Source organism: Drosophila willistoni, unplaced genomic scaffold (assembly GCF_018902025.1).
Source record: "Drosophila willistoni isolate 14030-0811.24 unplaced genomic scaffold, UCI_dwil_1.1 Seg150, whole genome shotgun sequence".
NCBI lineage: Eukaryota > Metazoa > Arthropoda > Insecta > Diptera > Drosophilidae > Drosophila > Drosophila willistoni.
In genome coordinates this window covers 317,051-340,379 of record NW_025814110.1, presented here as the reverse complement: position 1 = coordinate 340,379, position 23,329 = coordinate 317,051, and positions in this window count along the sequence as shown.

Here is a 23,329-nt window from a genome sequence, read left to right as displayed (position 1 = left end):
GGGTGAACAGCAGAGAGTGAGGGGTAGGGTTTTTTCCCAAAACCGAATTCGGTCATACTGAGGAGGGTGACGAAGGGTTCTCCTGTAAATCGCCATATTCAATCCAGTACGAGTTTTTAATCCGAACACCCATTCTTTTCCCTTGCGCTCTTATCTTTCGATATTGTAACTTTTTCAACCCGAGCCATTTCGTGTGTGTCGGGGTATCTTGTGAAATAAATAAATAAATCAGAATTAATTTTAACCGAAGTTCTCGCGCGTTTTAATTTCATCACGCACTTACCAGACCCTGAAGAAATTGGCACCCGCCAAGTTGTACACCACAAATCGTTCCGCCCCTCCACGAACAATGCCCAATACGTTGCATAGCTCCTCTTGTATTTTCCGGTCGCCATCTTTGCTTTTAAGCTCCAGAAGCAGATCGCCATTTTGTGTCTTCCTGGCCCTTGCCACTTCGTCTCTAATGTAATTAAGCCGCCCGTGGTCTCGTCGGGTTACTTTTTTCAGCATTTGCGGATACGAAATGCCCTCTTCCGCCTTGATTATAATGGAATCTGGCCGACCTCTGCGTGGCTTGCGCCTCGCTGAGACCACTTGCCAATCTGGGGATAGCCCATGAGTACCTACAGACTCGCCTTCAATAGCACTAGCGCTTGTGGGTGCACTACCGCCTAACATAGCCGCATAAGAGGGTCTTGGCTGCCCGCTGCCTTTTCTAAATGATATTCCGTTGAGGAATAAGATGTTTTGAAAAAACTCTCAAGCTTATAGGTAATTGCCTGATCAGTGCTGGCTTTTTATACCATACACCCATAGGGTGAAATTGTATATTAAAGTCGCCAAAATGTATGTTACAGGCAGAAGGAAGCATCTCCGACGTCACAAAGTATATATATTCTTGATCAGGATCAACAACCGAGTCGATCTAGCCATATGAACACGCAGATCTCAGAGACTATAAGAGCTAGAGCCACCAAATTTGCTATGTAGACTCGTGTGGCCTCCTTACGCCCCCAGAATTTACATAAAAATGTTTTTCTTAAAAAGTATAACAGATAGAGACATCAGATTTGGTTTATATACTCGTTGTTCCAACTTTTTGCCACGCCCCCTTCCGTCCCCACAATTCACATAAAACTGATTTTCTTAAAAACTATGAAAGCTACCGACATTAAATTTGGTATGTAAGCTACCTTAATACACGCGCAGATATTGACTATTTAAAAATTTTGCAACGCCCATTTCCGCCCCCGCAAATGAAGCAAAACTGATTTTCTCGAAAACTAACAAAGCTAAAGTCACCAAATTTAGTATGCATACTGACTTAGTATGCGCGAAGAATATATATATTTTAATATGTTGCCACGCCCACTTTTTTGACCATCGCAGTTAAATTTGGCAGACTAATTAATCTTATCTATTTTTACCAAACTGAAATAGAAATCGGACTGAAAACATGCAAAATATGCGTATGAACGTATTTTACTACGCGATCCATAAGGGCAGAATTGGCCGTTGGCTAGTGGCGGCGCTATAGTGCTCGTGTGTTTGTAGAGTGAGCGACATAGCATATGGTATGAGGTATGTATGTTAAAACAATTTAATAAACATACATTTGGTTTTCGAAATTTTAAATATTTCTTTTACCTGGTGTATGGTATACCCAAGTCGGCGAGTCGCCTTACTTACTTCATTACATCTATATTTAAACTTATGTTGCCTAGTCTACAGTCTTTTCGCAGGCACTTTAATCTGCTTGCTACAAGACTTTCGTCCACAGGCCTAGACGACATATTCAAAAATGCTTCATGCGTCTGCTTATTTTCCCTAGACCATTGACTGTGGGTAACGGAATTATTTACAGAGACTAACGCCTTCGATTTATTTATCGATGTAATGCGTTGAAAGCTCTTTAAAACAGTATAACGCCACTTCTGGCAAGTACTGCTTACTCTAAATATTTGCTATCTGCAAATATTGTCCATCGCTTAAGGACATTGATTCTCTAAGAAGCCCCCTACTAAATGCTTTCTCAATTGCAACAGCAATACCTTTGGTTTTTACACTAGAAAAAAAAACTTCATAAATGAAAAAATAACATTAAAAGAAAAATAAACTATAGAATTTTAAACAATAAAGAACTATATAAAATTCATCTTATAAAAAAAATGAAATTTGCAAAAGTAAGAAATGCAATTTTCTAATGCCTTATAATAAGCAAAAAACAGAACTATTAAAATCTGGAAAAATTCAATTTATTCTTAATGCCGCATACACAACAAATAACCTCAAAAGCAAAGAAACTAGCGTATCCTGAAAAATTAATGCGTTATAAAAGCCAAAAAAACCTAGCGAAATGTGGAAAAATACATAAAAACAAATCAACTAAACTAACGTAATTTAAACCAGAGGGCCGGGGTTAACTTCGACCGCGTCAAAGTTTGCAACGTTTTTGGTAAGTTTCTCCTTACCTATAGCCATCAAAGTGGAAAAACGTTTTATCTAAAAAGGCGAAAGAACGGCCTACAATCTTAGCATAGATTTAGATAAAAACTAAGATATTGATCAAAGTCACTGTTTTCCACCGATCGTTCCTATGGGAGCTATATGATATAGTAACCCGATCCTTATCAAATTTGGCACAGTCATTAACAGATATATTAAACCAATAAATGTTGAATTTAAAAGCAATCGCGTCAAAAGTAATTGAAGTTATTGACAAAAGTCACAGCTTTCGTCCAATCGTTCCTATGGGAGCTATATGATATAGTCACCCGATCTTGATCAAATTTGGCACAGAAGTTTATAGGTGTAATAAACTCACCAATATTAACGGATGGACGGACGGAATGGCTATTTGTCTCGTCGTGCTGATCAAAAATATATATACTTTATATGGTCGGAGATGCTTCCTTCTATGCGTTGCACACTTTTGACCAAAATTAATATACCCTTTTTGCAAGGGTATAAAAATGACATTTAATCACTGTCATATAAAATAAGAACAGTCTTATGTGAGCGCTCAACCTGTCCACACGAACGTACGCATCACAGCGATCAAATTACAATAAGTGCAATTACATATAAGCAAAACAAAATTCCAAAAATCGCTGTCACCAGGAGACTCCCCTCTGGGCAGCAGCGTTCAGAGTCATACAAAAACTATTACTCGCCTCTGCAAACTCTTGTGCAGGCAAACGAAGAGAACGAAGCAACTGAAAAGAATGATGATAAACTTGAACACATCATTTCCAAAAACAAAGTGTATGTTCCGCCTATAACAGTACTTAAGTGCACAGTGGGACAAATCCATAATTTCTGCAATGAAATAAATTGCACACAACATTCCATCAAAAAAATTTTAATTGGTATCAAGCTGCACTGTGCCGTCATGAAAGACTACGATGTTGCGTGCCGTGCAATGCAAAGCAGATTTGAATTTTTCTCATATTCAGACAAGAATGAGAATCCTTATAAAGCGCTGCTACTGGGGTTAGATAAAATGGACCCAGTTGCACTAAAAGACGACCTTATTGGCCAAGGCCTCCGGTGCCTGGATGTAAAGCGTATTCAGCGAAAGAGGGTAAACAACTCGGAGCTAATATTGTACGTGGTGTACTTCACCAAAAAATCTATTTCGCTTAATGAGCTCAGAAGAAACCATTCGGTCATCAACTATATGAGAGTGAAATGGGAGTATCAAAACAGAAACAGCAATTAAATCACCCAGTGCTACAACTGCCAAATGTTTGGCCATGGCTCTAACCGCTGCTCCGTCAAAACGTATTGCTCAATCTGTGCGGGTTCGCACAAAACATCCGATTGCCTGGTAGGATCAACCATTAAATGTGCCAACTGTAATGGACCACACAAAGCCAATGACTTCAACTGTCCCAGCAGGTTAAGTTTCCTTAAATTGAGATCTCAAAATCAATCCAATAGAGTAGTATAAAATCTATTCATTCTTCTAAGCCCCCGCAGCTAGACAGTACTAATATTTTTCCTAACTCGCTTAATCAACCCAATTTCCATTCAAGCCCCAAGTGTGCGAACCCAGTCAATAGTCAGCTTTCTAATGCCAATGAAAAGCTTTTCTCATTTAACGAGATCAAGTCCCTAACATTTGAGCTTATAAACAAACTATAAAATTGCAAATCAAAAGCGGACCAATTTGAAGTTATAACTTCAATAGCGTACAAGTTCCTCACATAATGATTGATAACCTCTCTATAATAACATGGAACGCGAAACGCGTTAAAAGCAAGAAAGAGGAACTCTTTGCTTTTCTCAACAGAGAAAACATAGACATATGTTTAGTAACTGAAACCTGGCTTAACGATTCCTTATCAATCAAACACAATGATTACTACTGCTACAGATGTGACAGAGCTGTTAGAATATGGGAGGAGGAGTTGCCATATTTATACCCTTGCAGAGGGTATTATAAAATTGGTCAGATGTTTGTAACGCACAGAAGGAGACGTTTCCGACCCCATAAAATATATATATTCTTGATCAGCATGAGAAGCTGAGTCGATATAGCCATGTCCGTCTGTCCGTCCGTCTGTGCGTATGCGTTTTACTCAGCCATCTTAATAGCTATCGGGATGAAATTTTTTTTTGGGGCTTTTTATTACCCGGGAAAAATAAAGTATGAAAATTGTCAGGATCAGACTACTATATCATATAGCTCTGGAAGAAACATTTTCATAAAAATTGTAGTATCCCCATGAAATTTACTAAGATGACAGTATTGGATATAAAATCCCAAAATTTGAATCTGATCGGATAAATAGAACACAAGTTACAGTCAATATAAATCGGTTCAAACGCGGCCGGCAGCGCTGCTTGCTGCCTAGTACGTCATCATCAAATCAACAGAGCACACAGACGCAATGCTACATGAACTGTATGCGTATGCGTGCCGTGCTTTGTTTAGGCAATGATGGAAGAAGAAGAAAAAATGAAGTAAAAAGAGTAATTTTTAAATGTTTTGTTTGTCTATAGATGAATTGAGTTGCAGAAAACAAATTTTGAACATGTACAATTATTATTGCCAAGGACTGCAAGGGTATATAAACTTCGGCATAGCCGATGTTAGCTTCTTTGATATTTATTAAAAAATCCATCCGCCATTCACTGCTTCCCCTCCCTAACACAAAATGTATCGAATCCATTGGCATCAGCATCACCAATAATACAGGTATCTGTACTACCCTCTTTTGTTGCTATTTCCCAGGGGGGCGAGCAGATTCTTTCCAAAAACTAGACTTCACTAATGACATTAGAGAACTTACTTCTCGTCCTGGAAACTTTTTGTTAGGAGGTGACTTTAATAGCAGACACAGCCTCTGGGGTTGCAGTCGTGCTAACGTCTGGGGTGTTTTGATCTACGACTTTTTATTATCAGATGGCCTGACAGTTCATTTCCCAGACGATCATACCTATGTGCCAAGTAGTGCCAGATGCCAGTCCTCTACGCTGGATGTTTTTCTAACAAATAGCTGCTATTTATTAACTAATACTATAGCGTTAAACGACCTTAGTTCCGATCATCTTCCAGTTAAATCATCACTCCACACCAATTTTACCACCACCCTGAAATTTTTTTTTGATTATAAAAATGCTAATTGGAGCGTTTATCATAGACTAATCAATAGATTACTCCCAAACCATGACCCCGTCCCAATCGGGGCAAAGGACGGTATAGACAAGTTAATTAATGATCTCAAATTAGCAATCCTCACAGCTAAAGAGAGAAGTATCCCCAAAAAAGAGATCCGATCTACTCCAAAAGCCTTACCCCATAGCATTATCCCACTGATAAAACTTAGAAACAGGCACCGTCGGAATTTGTTAAGACGCAGAGGCGATCTAGCTATGGTGAGATGATTCAGCCAACAGGTGAATAACGAGTTATCCAAACTCAGAAATGAGAATTGGAACAACCTCTTATCCTCACTTAACCCAAATTCGTCCCCCTTTTGGAAACTTGCAAAAGTTATTAAGAAGAAAAACAGAGGAATACCTATATTGAATCACAATCAACGAAAATACGCAAATTCTGAACAGAAATCAGAACTATTAGCCTCAATGTTTGCCTCAAATCATTCCCATTCAAGTGGTCTCAGTGACCCATCCACAATTTCTGAGGTTTCAAGCTTTAAGACCCTGTTGTACTCCCTTCCTGTCAATGCATAATCTTGCTCGACAGAGTTTCTCGAGGTTTCTTTGATCTTAAAAAATCTCAATCCAAGGAAGACCTCTGGCTTAGACAAAATAGAAAATGTGTGTCTCAAGGCCCTCCCTAGAAAAGGAATAAAATTCCTAACACTTATCATAAATGAATGTTTTCGCATTAGATATTTTCCACAGCAATGGAAGATGGCCAAAATTATCCCCATATTAAAAGTAAACAAACCCCCGGAGAACCCTGTTTCCTACAGATCCATTAGTTTGCTCTCATCACTAAGCAAGATTATGGAGAAAATAATAAAGAAGAAATTAGTTAATTTTGCTGACAGCAACAATGTCTTCCCATCTCTACAGTTTGGATTCCGCCGTGAACATAATACCTTGCACCCTCTGTGTAGAATAAAGAAAATCGCTAAGTCAGAATTCAGCAGATCAAAATCTACGGGTATGGTCTTACTACACATTAAAGCAGCCTTTGATTCTGTGTGACACGATGGACTCATATACAAAATGAATCTCCTTCATTTTCCGATTGAGATTATTAAATTAATACAAAGTTTTCTGAAAAACAGATCATTTGCAGTGTACATAGGCAACTCTCACTCAAGTGTAATTGACACAACTGCAGGCTGCCCACAAGGTTCCTGTCTTTCCCCAATATTATACAATATATATACTTCAGATTTCCCTCCTCTGAGTGGCTGCACTGCTTCTATTTTCGCGGATGATACTGCAATTCTTTGCTCTGGGTCACTTGCTACAGACATCACGGAGTCACTCCAAGTAGCTTTGAGCTCTCTTGTCCGTTACTTCACAAAATGGAAAATCATGGTCAATGCCGAAAAAACGCAAGCAGTGTTTTTCTCAAGAAAAAGGAAAAATATATGTATTTATTCCCCCAGACTGTATTAAGCTCAATCGGGTCGACGTCAAATGGGAAAACAATGTGAGATATCTGGACGTTATATTAGACAAAAAACTAACTTTTTCAGATCACGCCCAACATATAATTAGAAAAACTAATGTATTGATTTAATCATCTACAGCGAAATTTACGGCTTAGCTTAGCTAATAAGATGTACTTATTTAGGTCTATTTTTCAGTCCACAATTTTCTATGGCGCTCCTGTTTGGGCCGATATTGCTAAGACTCGTATTCATAAAATTCAAGTGCTGCAAAACAAAATATTAATGAAGTAAGTAAGTCGTCTCGCCGACTTGGGTATACCATACACCAGGTGAAACAAATATTTAAAATTTCGAAAACCAAATGTATGTCTTTTAAATTGTTTTAACATGCTATATGCTATCTCGCTCACTCTACAAACACACGAGCACTCTTGCGCCGACACTAGCCAACGGCCAATTCTGCCCTTATGGATCGCGTAGCAAAATACGTTCATACGTATATTTTGCATGTTTCTAGTCCGATTTCAATCAAATTTGGTTTGATAGAAATAGATAAGATTAATTAGTCTGCCAAATTTGATCGCGATAGTCAAAAAATTGCAAGAGCCAATCGGTTTTTTCTAAATTATGGAGGCGGGAGTGGGCGTGGCAACATATTAAAATATATATATTCTTCGCTCATACTAAGCCAGTATGCATACTAAATTTGGTGACTTTAGCTTTGTTAGTTTTCGAGAAAATCAGTTTTGTTTAATTTGCGGGGGCACAAAATGGGCGTGGCAAAATTTTTAAATAGTCAATATCTGCGCGTCTATTAGGCTAGCTTACATACCAAATTTAATGTCGGTAGCTTTCATAGTTTTAAAGAAAATCAGGTTTTTGTAAATTCTATGGGCGCAAGGGGGCGTGGCCAAAATTCCAATAAGCCCTATACATTTACATACCACACGAGTCTACATACCAAATTTGGTGGCTCTAGGTGTTCATACGGACAGACGGACAAGACTAGATCGACTCGGCTGTTGATCCTGATCAAGAATATATATACTTTATGGGATCGGAAAAGCTTCCTTCTGCTTGTTACATACATTTTGGCGACTTTAATATACCATTTCACCCTATGGGTGTATGGTATAATAAATTGAAAACGCCGAACTGCAAACGCATCATAACTGAGGTTAGTTTCGCTCTTATTTCCGCAGTCCCCAAAGAAAACAGTTGCTGTACTCTTATAGAGTACAATGAAATGTGTTATCAATATTTATATAAAGAAAGCAAAACATTTCCTGCGTTAATTGTCCAATTTTGCACCAGCAATTATGCTAAAATAATGTGTGCTGATATTGATCGCATGGTAGGCTTGCAAAATATCTGTTTAAGAAATTCTCTTGGAGTGGGGTACAATGTTTTCGAAATAGGCGATTTTGAAGAATGGTTCCAGCATTTTATAACCATTCTTCTGTCTCGTACTTTAAATGACGTGGTACGCAATGCCATAAAATATTTTAAAGATGACGGTTCAGTTAATTTTAAATTGTCCGATCATGAAAATGCTGTTCCCAAAGAAAGGTTTCGTGAAGATAGCGTTAAAACCATTGCTGGCAGTAGTAGGTTACGAAAACGTTTCAGTGATATATTAGCTGATGTCATAAATATGATTTCTGAACTGCCAGAAGAAGAGGAGCAAACTATATAATATAACTTCAAAATGGCACAAGTTGTTTTGAACAAGTACGTAGTATTTGCTCCGTTTTGGACCAATTTGAGGGGTATTTTCATTGATAAATCCAATAGACGACCTAGCAATGCTCCAATAGAATTTTTTTTTAAGACGCTTAAACGAAGTGTGATTAAAGATAAGAGAGGCATAAAATTGGGAAGATTCATTCGCAAACTGGATGAACTTTCCGATTCAGTGGCAAGTCGAGCTGACTCGCCCCTATATTATGTATCCACCAATTGTGCACAGTTTTGTGATTAAGGGTAAAGCCAAGAAACGTGCAATTCCGAGAAGGAAATTAAAATTTAAATGATTCCTTTGACTTATCGGTTCAATTTGATCATTCGTGTGCTCGCAAGACTGAACCGTTAGGAATAGAAGAAGCCTATAAGCAAATGCTTATAAGCCATTCCAAACTTATTAGTTGCACTGCAAATAATGTAAAGTTTTACATTTTGCAATGCAAAACCCTTTTTGAATTTGTGCATGCTACCAATGCCCAAGGTTTCTTGTAGAATATCGAACTAGACGATATTGTTACCTTGTTGGGTACATCTTGGCTATTAAACTTTATTATTGATGCAGCTTTGACTGCAATTATCTTTGATCAGAACGATAGCAGTATCGTCAATGTTCCATGCCAAGTCAAGCAAGCTGCATTTAACAATAAAATAACAATCGAAAATGCATTGAAAAGCTCTTCAAACATTATTGGTATACCTCATTGTTATGAGAACCATTTCTATGTTTTGATCTTGAATAAAGAACAGTTGGAATTCGCTTTCTTAAATCTTTTGGAAAGGATTTTATAACTTTAAAATTTATAAAATATTACCAACGGTTGCTTTAAAACTATAGATCTCTTGAAGTTAATCACGATATACAAAGGGATTCTTATAATTGCGGTATTTTCATACTGCAATATGCAGAGTGCTACATTCGAAATAAAGCTTTGACAAATTTGTTACCTCCTGCTTTGTTTAGAAAAGACATTTTTAGAAAATTGGTTGGCTGTAGTGATGCAATTTTGGAAACATGTCTGCACTGATCATGTACTACATCTGACGCCCACTGCATTAGATGTAACAGGCATATTTGCATTAATTGCTATACAAATTCCTATACAATAGCTAAAACAGATTTAATTTGTAAGCTATGGGTCGCATAAGTCACCTTGCAAAACTCTACTTTGCGATTTATTTAGACAAGAAGTCCAAGTCCAAGACAAGAAGAATGGCCCAATGAATTCGTGTTGAATTCTATAAATGGCTGCAGGAAGGAAACTGACCGTAATTGACCGGCCTATCAAATAGTGCTCTTGTGTCGACATCTGGGTCTAATTCCATATCCTAACCTTTTTGTCGCAATTTGTTGCTAAATATTATGTGGATTAGGCCTACTGGAGACACCACGTTCAAAAAAAAAAAAAAAAAACGCGCCATAAACTCTACCTCAAGGTGGTGGGGAAAAGAGTTGAATTTATTTTTTTTTTCAAGAAACAAGGAATTAGAGAAAACTACATATTTCAAAAACACAAGATTAACACTTACTTTATATTAAATATTTCTGTTTATATATTCTCATTAGAGCACATTTAATTTTATTTTTACCTTTAAAATATATTTGTTAAATAAATAACTATAGTTTATGATTTGATTTTTATTAAAATAAATTTTACATATCTTTTTAAAATCAGAAATAATTTATTAAAAATTGATTTGAAAAAAATAAACTTGAATTATTGCAACATTTTCTATATTTGTACAAAAAGCATAACATTCAGACAGAACAGTGGTTCTAGTTTTCGGGCTTCTACTGTAGATATACAGTATAAGAGTTAAACTCCACGTAAGTGTTTTTTTCTTGTATCGCAATAAAACGATAATTTATCCAGGTACTTCTACATGCCAATGTAGTTCTAAAGGTGTGTGTTGGTCTCCCCTGAATCTGGCCCGTGGTTCAAATGCTGTAGAGGTCCTCGAATGATTTTTTTTTTTTCCAAAATTATCTGTTTTTATTATAAATATGTACATATATTTGCATATATACATTGTGCATACATATATCATCTGTACATATGTATATTTTGTATAATAATTATGTTAAAAAATTTTGTAGCAAACTTCGGCTATGCCGAAGTTTATATACCCTCGCAATCCTTGGAAATTTCTTTCCCTGCAACTTAATTCATCAATACAGAAACAAAACATTTAAAATATTACTCTTTTTACTACATTTTTCTTCTTCTTCCATCATTGCCTAAACAAAGCACGGCACGCATACACATACAGTTCATGTAGCGTTGCGTCTGTGTGTCTATGCGTGTGCTCTGTTGAATTAACGATGACGTACTAGGCAGCAAGCAGCGCTGCCGGCAGCGTTTGAACCGATTTATATTGACTGTAACTTGTGTTCTATTAATCCGATCAGATTCAAATTTTGGGATCTGAGATTTAATATCCAATACTATCATATTGGTATAATTTCATGGGGATACTCCAATTTTTATGAAAATGTTTCTTCTAGAGCTGTGGTCCGATCCTAAAGATTTACATACTTTATTTTTCCCGGGTAATAAAAAGCCCCAAAAAAAATTTCATCCCGATAGCTATTAAGATGGCAGTGAAACGCATACGCACAGACGGACGGACAGACGGACATGGCTATATCGACTCAGCTTCTCATGCTGATCAAGAATATATATACTTTATGGGGTCGGAAACGTCTCCTTCTGTGCGTTACAAACATCTGACCAATTTTATAATACCCTCTGCAAGGGTATAAAAAGAGTAATAATTTGAACGTTTTGTTTGTGTATTGATGAATTAAGTTGCAGGAAAAGAAATTTCAAAAAGTAAAAATATTATTGCCAAGGACGGCAAGGGTATATTAACTTCGGCATAGCCGAAGTTAGCTTCTTTGATATTTCTTTATTTTTTTCCTTTAAATTATATTATTTTTCATACACATTTAATCTTATATACATATCAGAGAACTGCAACGAGTATGATTGAGAAGGATCAATCAAACTTCAAAAAATTAAATCATTCCGCTCAACACCTAGGTATGATATAACATGTTTACTTTGTTCACTCACTTAAAACGATTAAATCATTCAGGGTATCGCAACCAATTGGTTTGAATCAGTTGCTATAATATTAGCTTCTCGAACAAGTCGCAACCTTGATTGTTGTAGCAAAAACGCTCACCCGAATTGATCGTTTGTAAAATTAGATTCAAGACAAATGAATAAACCCGAACTAACATCGGATTTTGTGCACATGATTTGAGTAGAGTTTGACATTTAAAATCGATATGAATTGCGATATGACTGTGTACGTAATTATTACAGTTATGAGGAACAAGTTTAACTATGTGAAAAAAAAACACGAAAATAATAGACACAACCCTTTAACTTTATTAAATTTAGATTAGCCCATTTTTTTTCTATTACCTTAATCAGCAAAATTTAAATGCAGATTTCTTTATTGAAGTTTTATTTATAAAAATACTTTAATTTAAAAAAGAGAATTAATTTTATAACTTCCATACTTCATTATCCATTTTGGATCCAATGGAGTGGTTTGGAACAGTCAGTCTCATGATCTATGTAAACACATTGAGTATTTCTCAAGCAGGAAATTCTGAAATTTCATTTTTTGTTGTTGTATTATTTTTCTTTTTTAAATTAAAGTATTTTTATAAATAAAACTTCAATAAAGAAATCTGCATTTAAATTTTGCTGATTAAGGTAATAGAAAAAAAATGGGCTAATCTAAATTTAATAAAGTTAAAGGGTTGTGTCTATTATTTTTATCGTGCGTGTATGTATGTATGTATTTAAGATGTACAAACATAAATAAAGGGGGAAAAAAATAAAAATGTGGGAAGCAGTAAATAAACATAAGATATTAAAGAAAAAAAATTGTACATGGAGCAGATTACGTTTATGTATTAAAAATTTTTATAAAACGAATTTAGGAAAAGCAAGCTATCAACCGCTTTAGATCCAAGTCTATTCCGCTTTTCGGTAATAATGTTGCCAGCCATAGAAAAAGATCGCTCAGCCGCTGCGCTACTAGCTGGTATGGAGTGAATTCGGAACGCCAACTTAGATAAACCTGGATATTTTTTCTGGTTCATTTGCCACCACTCCAACAAATTAAACTTGTCGCTCATTTCAACAACTTCCTTGCAATATCTTTCAACTTTTTCTTCAGGTGTTTCGAATGGGTTTCTTGTCGGTTTCATCAAATTAGAAAAGAAAAATGAATCGCCTAAAGTATCGGATCGTGAGACATGGTTGTTTGAATCGTTCTGAGCTTGCTCTCCGAAAGAAAATTGTGTTGACGAAGCGCTGGAAGATGTAGTTGGAGACAAAAAGTCACCCTCCGGGGTTGCATCCAAAATGTGGGTACTGCAAAATCTTTTGATGTAGGCTAAATCCTCAAGTTGCATATTTATCGCTGGTGGATATAAAAAGAATGCAGCTTGATGCCAGATACTTAAATTGGCGACCCAAACTTCATTAACGTTGTGAAGAATCTTTGCTTTCAGTTCTGCAATGGCATCGATATACTCAGCTTTTGCCATGCAAATGGTCTTAATTGTATGTATCGACGGGTACATATAACACAGCGATGGGGAGCTGCAGAGTTGCCATTTTTATACCATACACCCATAGGGTGAAATCACTAACCATAGAACACATAGATGGGACAAACTCATGATTTTTTGATTGCAAACGCTAGCCTAGTCATGGAACCCCAGAGAACTTCGGGAAAACCCGAACGCTCGTACTCTCAATGAGAGCGTAAAGTGGGGAGAGGGCCAAGCAGCTACGAAAAAATTTCAGTCTAGCACAGACTACAGAACGACGAAGGCAGGCCTATGTCGCTTGTGATTTCGTTCTGTCTATGTATGTGTACACTTGTCGGTACATGCTCAGGCTTCGTAGTGTGAGTGTGACGTGAAGTTGTACAACATCGCATTTCAATCGCTCGCTCGACCAAAATTTTTAATTTTCGACAAAACAGCGACAATGCGAATAGGATATGCCCCTGTGGAAAGAATATCAAGAAATGTTGGCATCAGCTTCATATGTATCCCGGTGGCTGTGCTGATAGAGTGTTCGCTTGGAAATAGGAATGTCCATGGTTCGATTCCCAACTCAAAATCGTTGGCTTAAATAAGGTTTTTCTCTATTTTAAAATTTTGTTTTGTTTTCGTTGATTTACATATTTGTTTCTTTATTTTTTGCTTAATTTACTTTTTTATTATAGAATATATAAAATTAGTTTTATTAAAAATATAAAAAACCTTATGGTCGGTTTCGAAATGGGAATCGAACCATGGACATTCCTATTTCCAAGCGAACACTCTATCAGCACAGCCACCGGGATACATATGAAGCTGATGCCAACATTTCTTGATATTCTTTCCACAGGGGCATATCCTATTCGCATTGTCGCTGTTTTGTCGAAAATTAAAAATTTTGGTCGAGCGAGCGATTGAAATGCGATGTTGTACAACTTCACGTCACACTCACACTACGAAGCCTGAGCATGTACCGACAAGTGTACACATACATAGACAGAACGAAATCACAAGCGACATAGGCCTGCCTTCGTCGTTCTGTAGTCTGTGCTAGACTGAAATTTTTTCGTAGCTGCTTGGCCCTCTCCCCACTTTACGCTCTCATTGAGAGTACGAGCGTTCGGGTTTTCCCGAAGTTCTCTGGGGTTCCATGACTAGGCTAGCGTTTGCAATCAAAAAATCATGAGTTTGTCCCATCTATGTGTTCTATGGTTAGTGGTGAAATGGTATATTAAAGTCGCCAAAATGTATGTAACAGGCAGAAGGAAGCATCTCCGACCCCACAAAGTATATATATTCTTGATCAGGATCAACAACCGAGTCGATCTAGCCATGTCCGTCTGTCCGTCCGTCTGTCCGTATGAACACCTAGATCTCGGAGACCGTAAGAGCTAGAGCCACCAAATTTGGTATGTAGACTCGTGTAGTATGTAGATTGATCAAGTTTATTTCAAATTTTTGCCACGCCCCTTTCCGCCCCCGCAATTTAAAAAAAGCGTTTATCTCAAAAACTATTCCAGCTAGAGACACCATATTTGGTATGTATATTCGCTTAGTAAATGCACACATTTTGTATGTGTAAAAATTTTGCCACGCCTTTTTCCGCCCCCGTAATTTGAAAAACTTGATTATCTCCCGTACTTTTTTACCTTATGCAATCAAATTTGACACACTTAAATTTAATACTAATATCTAGCAAAATACCAAATTTGATCAAAATCGGACAAAAAACAGTCGAGTTATACATATAAACGTTTTTCCATAAGGCCGGAGTTGGCCGTTGGCTGGTGGGGGCGCTAGGGTGCTCGTATGATTGAGTGAGCGAGATACTAAGATATGCTTGTAAAAAGCATGTGAAAATGCATTTGTTTAATAAAGTTGAAATATTTGCTTCACTGGTGTATGGTATACCGAAGTCGGCGAGACGACTTACTTACTTCATTTAAAGATGATTTCAAAACTGCCACACAACTCAACGAGGGCTTGTAATGTTGTTATATTAATATGCAAAATATTGTTGATTTCTCCCCAATTATCGAGTATAGACTTCAGCATCCTATAATTAGAGTTCCACCGTGTTGGACATTGGCTTTTTAGCGAGGTGGGAAGAAGGTGCTGCAAACTAGCCTTTTTAAAATATTTCACGGTCTTTCTGCATATTTCTAACATATCGGTGAGCTCTGCGGTAGCTGCAAACGACTTGTCTAACACATTCGAAAATAAATGGCTGCTGCAGCTTAGACGTGTATTGTTCTCCAATGCTTTCATCATATTTGTTCCTCTGTCGGTAATAAATGTAATCTTTTGTATGTTATCCACATCGAATTCATTAAAAAGGCATCTTAGTTTTTGTAATACATTTGCACTTGTAGACCTTTCAAAATCCATAGATTTCATTCCTAAAACCAAGTCAATGTATTTAAACGCCTATGAAATTTCGCCTCACATAGTTGTCCTTATCCAATGTGGATGCTATTTTTAGACATTGTGGTTGCTTTGCTGTTTTGAAACAGCCATGCCTAGCCAAAATGGATGTCTGATTCGCCGTGAATTTTAGAACAGCACAGCAAATGCGGCAAAATACAAAATTTGGCAATATCGTATTATCAGACCTTATTATTTCCGACAATACTGACCAAATCGCACTGCGTCCTTTTCGTTTGGTGGACAGAGTAAAGTTTCCATTTTCGATTTGCTCTGTTATGAACTCCGAATTAATTTCCTCCATTTTTTCCAAGAACTTGTATTTTTTGTTTTGGCGATGACAAAAATTCGATAAATAATTCTTATAGTCAGTCAATCACACACAATCAGAAAGTGTGATTGTGAGCAAACAGACGATAAATCCTTCGAACAAAACAAAAATCTTCGGTCACTCCCATTTGCCTAAGCAAAAGATTCGTTTCGCTCAATCAAGTTGTAGGAAAATATGCGGTCATACAGAATGAACTACTAGCAATACTTTTTTGAGCGTTCGTGAGCGTTCGATTCGAACCGATACAGCCCATTCACTCAATACATAGGACCGCATCGAACAAAATCAAACTCAATGATTGGGTGCACCGTAAAATTTATTACTCATTGCAGTTCTCTGATACATATGTACATACATACAGTGGCCGTCAAAAGTGATTCAATGTTTGCAATTTTACGTTTGAGCGTTCACAGAATAAACAAAAACAACCCAAAGTCAACCAAATTTGTTTTAATTTATTTCTAATATTTCTTAACAAATCCATATAAAAAATATTTCCATATTGTTCAAGCTTCTCAGCAAAAATTAATAAACAAAAATAATAACCATTGACTCAGTTTTGACTTATTTCAAACTTTTGTATACCCTTGCAGAGGGTATTATTATAAAATTGGTCAGATGTTTGTAACGCACAGAAGGAGACGTTTGCGACCGCATAAAGTATATATATTCTTGAACAGCATGAGAAGCTGAGTCAATATAGACATGTCCGTCTGTCCGTCCGTCCGTCTGTGCAAATCAACTTCACGCCGCCATCTTAAGAGCTATCGGGATGAAACTTGATATTTGAGCTACTTATTGCCCGGAGCAGATAAAGTATTAAAATTGTCCGGACCACTATATCATATAGCTCTAGAAGAAACATTTTCATAAAAATTGGAGTATCCCCATGAAAGTTAATTATATGATAGTTTTAGATATAAAACATCAGATACCGAAATTTCAATCAGATCGGATAAATATAACACAAGTTACTGTCACTGTTCACGCCACCGGGTGAACAGCAGTGAGTGGCGAAGTGCAGTGAAGAGTGAGGAGGGTTTTTTGATCCTCGGCATCTACGGTCACACCAGGAGGAGTGACTTGATTTTTCCCATGGGCATCGCCATTTAATCTAGTACGAGCACCTAACCCGAACACCCGTTCTTTCTTTTGATTTGCTTTTTCGATTGTAATTTTTCCACCCCGAATCATTCTCGTGTGTGTCGGGACATCTTGTCACTTAAAACAAATAAATCTCAATTAATTTAAAACGAAGTTCTCGCGCGTTTTTATTACATTACTCACGCACCAGACCCCTGAACAAATTGGCACCCGCCAACCACTTGTGGCTTATTTGGATCCTTCCACCCCTCCACAAACATTGGTCCTTCGAGCCGGATATCCTTCCGCTCCTCAAGCTTGCATCGGCGGAATTCCTGATAAGTACAAAATTTCATTATTCATTTCATTTGACCCTACATACTAATAAAAGTGTGAGGTTTTCCCGCTTTTCCATAGCGACCTACACACTTTTATATATTGTATGTACATACCTGACCTGTTCCAAGGTTACATGGTAGTTCCCAATCCTTAGCGTGTTTGTCCAACGTTTTCGTTTTACATTCCACGATTACCCATTTTTATTAATGTCTTTTCCTCGCACTTGTCCAATTCCACTTTTTTACATATGCATTCACATGTACATGTAGTTTCCTGTTTGCCAAGTCCGCGTAAAAGTTTAAAAAACAAAAAAAAATTATTAAAGTGTTATCAAAAAATAGGAAAAAATAGTAATCAAAGTGTTCACCGCGTTTTCTTATGTGTTCGAATTATTTCCATGCCAAACTAATTTCCTCACGCGCGTATCTACTTACATACATATATCGTCATCTGTTGATGTACGCGCATATGTACATATCCATATACATATAATTCCTTCGCACATTTACCACAAAACAAACAAAAATTTAAATAACAATTAACGTATGCACCGCGAATTCTTGTGTGTCCGAATTGGTTCAATTGCAAATTAATCAAACATACATCGTCATCTGTTGATGTACGCGCATATGTATATATATGTATCCATATACACATAATTCATTCGCACATTTACCACAACACAAAAAGCAAAAAAAAATATTTTTTAATATTTTTTGGTTGCGAAATTAATTTCCTCACGCGCGTCTTTGAAAACCGGTGCACTTGCTTACATATGTACATACATACTTACATAGTCATACATTGCACATATGTACATATCCACAACACATAATCCATTTCGGTGTCGCGCATTGATTTAACAAAAAAAAAAAAGGAGGGGAAAGGAACCCAACATCCAACTAAATGACAAATTACTTACGTTTTTTGTGAACAACGCGTGTGCATACATACAGTGAATCACATTAATATTCGGTTTTTTCTTTTGCTCAACTTTGAGCGCAAGTAACTCTTCCTTATTTAGCTGAAATTAAAAAATTTTAAATGCTTAGTAATAGTTTAGAATGTTTTTTATCCATAGAGGCGTATAACAATAAATTTTATTCAAAACTTAAAAAGAAAATATCCAAAAACAAAACAAAGTCCCAAATTCAGCGTTACATAAATATTCGGTTTGTTCATACAAACTTAACAAACAGTGGCTCAAAATAGTAATAAAGTAATATTTAGTATTTGGTATGGTAACCATTATTTGTTAGGGTATCGCTTAAGCGCTTTGGCATATTATTAATAATTTTTTTAAAATAATTTGTCTCAATTTTATCCCACTCTTCCTGGCCAACTCTCAATAATGAACTCCCAGACACCCAGCTGGAGCACCGCGACCACCCTACTCGATGACGTCAGCGAACGTTTCTCGGACTACGGTAGGGCATTACGAGTCATCGCGTACATCCTACGCTTCGCCACCAAAAGGATTTCGACGCCTTCCACGGTCCGCCTCAGCAATGACGAACTTCTCTCCGCCGAGCGCGCCTTGATTCGGACCTCTCAGCGTCTGGAATACCTCGCGGAGATACGGACCCTGGGTGGAGGGCGACCCCTGCCATCATCCAGCACGCTACTCAATCTGAATCCATTTCTCGACCAGCATGGGATACTCCGCTCCTGCGGACAACTCCGGGCCGCTGAGTCCCTCCAGTATGATGAACGTCACCCTATTCTCCTCCCCTATAGTACTCATTTCACTCGCCTGCTTGTCGAATTCGCCCACCGCATCACGTTGCATGGCGGCAATCAACTGATGGTGCGGTATCTGCGCATCAAATTCTGGATCCCACGGATCAAGAACCTGGTGAAGTCCCACATCAAGGGGTGTAAAGTCTGCATCGTTCATCGTCGACGACTACAGACTCAGATGATGGGTGATCTTCCTCGAAAGCGCATCACGTACTCCAGGCCCTTCACCCACTCGGGCATTGACTTCGCAGGGCCGTTCGAGATCAAGAATTACACCGGGCGTGCGTGTCTCATTACTAAGGGTTATGTCTGCGTCTTTGTGTGTTTCAGCGCATTTACTCCAACAATGGCAAAACCTTCGTAGGGCCTCAAAGGCGCTCGAAAAAGATTTCCTGAACGCCACCAAGCTTGATATAATGAAGGCATTTCCCCAGCACATTTTATCCTGGCAGTTCATTCCGCCGAGCGCGCCCCATATGGGAGGACTGTGGGAAGCAGGGGTCAAAAGTTTTAAGACCTTGTTTTACAAGTCCTCTTCAACTGTCAAGTACACGTTCAAGGAACTTTCCACTCTCCTGTGTAGGATCGAAGCGTGCCTAAACTCCAGGCCAATTTCTCCCATGAGCGAGGATCCAGGGGATCTGCTGGCCCTAAGCCCGCACTCCGGCAGTGTCAGCGTTTCCTGAACCTCCGAGGGAAAAGCGGCTCCGGGCGGTGCTTATCAATAAGTACTGTCCCAATTGCTTGGCACACGAGCACTCATCCGACGCGTGCCGGACTCGCCATGGTTGCCGACGATGCGGGCAAAGGCACCATACCCTGCTCCATATGGCCGACCAACCGCCGAGACAACGAGCCTCAGCCCGGCGTCGCAGCCAATCACCCTCCCCCGGGCGTGCTGCACCACCGCTACAACCCCGTTCCCGATCATCGTCCGACCGCTCCGCTTCCCCAGAAGGTACACCCGAGATCTCTCTCTCCTCCCTGCTATACGCCAGGACGACGACTGTCATGTTAACAGCAGTCCTCCGGTTGGGCAATGGCTCGAAATCCTTCGAGACCCGCGTCCTCGATATGTGTGCGGCTGAGAGCCGCATCAATCTCTCCTCTGCCCGGTCCCTGGGGTTGGCTGTGACCAAGGTCGGGGTCGACCAAGCCTGCACGGCCGTCCTCGAGTCGAGGTCCGACAAGACGTTCCGACGGAATGTTATATTCCGGGTCGAAGAGGACCTGCTCATCCGCACTCCCATCCGGGAAGTGTCCACCAAGGTACGCGTGGTATTTAACGCGTCGAGACCCTCCACACGAGGCGTCAGCCTCAACGATGTCTTGCACACCGGCCCTACTCTTCAGGCCGATCTCACGCTTCAGGTACTGAAATGGCGGTTCTTTCAATTCGTTTTCAACGCTGACAAATCCGAGTCGACCCCAGGCATACCGCCTTTCAGCGGATCCTCTACCGAGACCGCTGCGGCAATATTCAGGATTATGAGCTATCCGATCCGAGTCCTTTTACAACTGGCACAAGACGTGCAAGCGATGTATCCTCAGGCGAGCGAAATCCTTCGGAACTACATGTATGTTGATGATGTCCTTGCCGGCGCTCACACTAAAGCCGACGCCCGTCTCGCCATACGAGAGCTTCAAGCTGCCCTCCAATCTGCGGGCCTCCCGCTTCGGAAGTGGACTTCCAATAAAAAGGAAGTACTTCAAGCTATTCCGAGAGAGCACCAGCTGCGAGAGGACTTTCTCAAGCTGGAAGACGCGAGCACTGCAAAAACCTTGGGCATCCGCTGGCAAGCTGCCGAGGACGTCTTCTTCTTCACCGTAGCGGACCCACCATTGAAGGAGTCGATCTCCAAGAGGCAGGTTCTGTCCCATATCGCTAAACTTGTGAGGAACATATATTCCACAATAATGTTCCACACAACAACATGGAAATAATCAAAAAGAGCGCATATGTAAAACCAAGGATGCATGGTGCCCGGCAACATGTTGCCAAAGATCACGCTTCGCAACATGTTGCTGCAATTAACACACGCAACATTACGATACGATACAACAAGTTCGATCGGATCACATACGACCAAACCAGCAATTACGTCACAGCGGGAAGATGCGTGGGAGGCAGAGAACGAAAGAATCAACGGCTGGAGAGCATACGCACAAGAGAGAGGGATGCTGTGCTCCAATCACAAGAGGGCATGGACCGATTAAGAGAAAGTATGCATGAATATTTGGGAATCCAGCAATACAGGCGCAGCACACCTACACCATGCTGAAATAAGTATAAGGTGGTCCCATCGGCAGCAGCGCTGCTCACGACGAGGTCTTATTTCAAATGTCGTTCGACTTCGTGGTCAGTTATCAGTTGTCGGTTTACTTTTTTTTCATGCATAGGACCGTACGATTTGCCGACGGGACCACATTCACCATGACCTACACTATGCGTGTGCCGATTGAGCGCGGGTACCGGTGGATGAAGCGCGCTCTATGAGGTTGGACGGCGGAGCGTATGTCGGGAGAGGCCGACGACAAGCAGAGAGACAAAAAAGCCAAAGTGAAGGCGATGCATGTCTATCGGGTGGTAGTGGGGGCTGTGTGCATACCAAGTCAAGCCAATACCGTCGATCAAGTTCGATGGGCAAAGGGGGGTATGTGCAAGCCGAAGAAAGGGAGAATGTGGTATTGGGGAAGCCCTGTCTACGAGGCGAATAACGTATTGATGACGTGGACGAATTATTTTTGTTAATGTTGACTGAAATTAACTAAAACTAAGTAAACTGAAATTAATATGTTATTCATATGAAGCAAAATGCTCATGCGACATGAGCAGAGAAACAAGGACAGGAATTCAATGGGCGCACAGCAGGCCAGAAAGTGGATGCGGCTGCGCCAAGGACTTGTACGGGACTTTCACCACGCATAGCAACAGCGTGGATGAAAGCGACGGGCCGATGGAAATTCACCGGCTGTATAGCGGTATCACATTAAGTGATTCTGGAGGCCCAGGATGCCTATATAAGGCGAGCAGCGGGTCAGGACATTATCAAGTCGTCGAGTCAAGATCAAGCAATCAAGTCATTGAGTCCTGATCAACAACAAGCGAAGCAACAAATCTCTTTTGGCCTTACGAGTAACCTTAAGAATATTTGGCGCCTAGCAATCTACAAGTGCGAGCAAGTCATCGAGTTATAAGGCCTTACGAAAAACCTTATAGACTCACTAAACAACAACAAAATCTGAATATAAAATACAACAATTACGCAGCCAATACAAACAACAACCCAAATCAGTGTAAAATAATACATAAATATTTAACCAAAAATCCAAAGCATACAAATAAACTCCAACATAGAGTTATAAATACATAAATTATTGTGTCGTGATTTCACTGGGGCACAAAATAAAATTTGTTGTGCCGAACCTCGCCCTAAAGATTGAAATTATCCTGAAGGACGAAAAAGGATCGTTACAAACTCTTCGACCCCGCTGGCTGGCTAGCCCCATTTGTTATCCGAGCGAAGATATTCATGCAGCAAATCTGGCTAACCGAACTGGGCTGGGATGACGCTCTGCCGCCTCTCCTGCTGCAGCAATGGCACGAATTTCTGCAGGATTACCCAGGCCTCAGTCAACTCCACATCCCCCGTTGGCTAAACACCAGCGATACGCTCTCGTGGGAGCTTCATGGCTTCTGTGACGCGTCACAGAAAGCGTATGGAGCAGCCCTATATGTGCGGGTTCGGTACGGCGATCAAGTAAGAGTCCATTTATTAACGGCTAAGACCCGTATAGCTCCAGTCAAAACAGTCTCGCTGCCTCGGCTGGAGTTGTGCGGAGCGGTTTTGCTAGCCGATCTCTGGGCGTCGATCGTTCCTGAACTCCCAATCCCACCTGCAACCTCCAAGTTTTGGACCGACTCTACCATCGTGTTGGCTTGGCTCAATAAACACCCGTGTAGTTGGTCCACCTTCGTGGCCAATCGGGTAT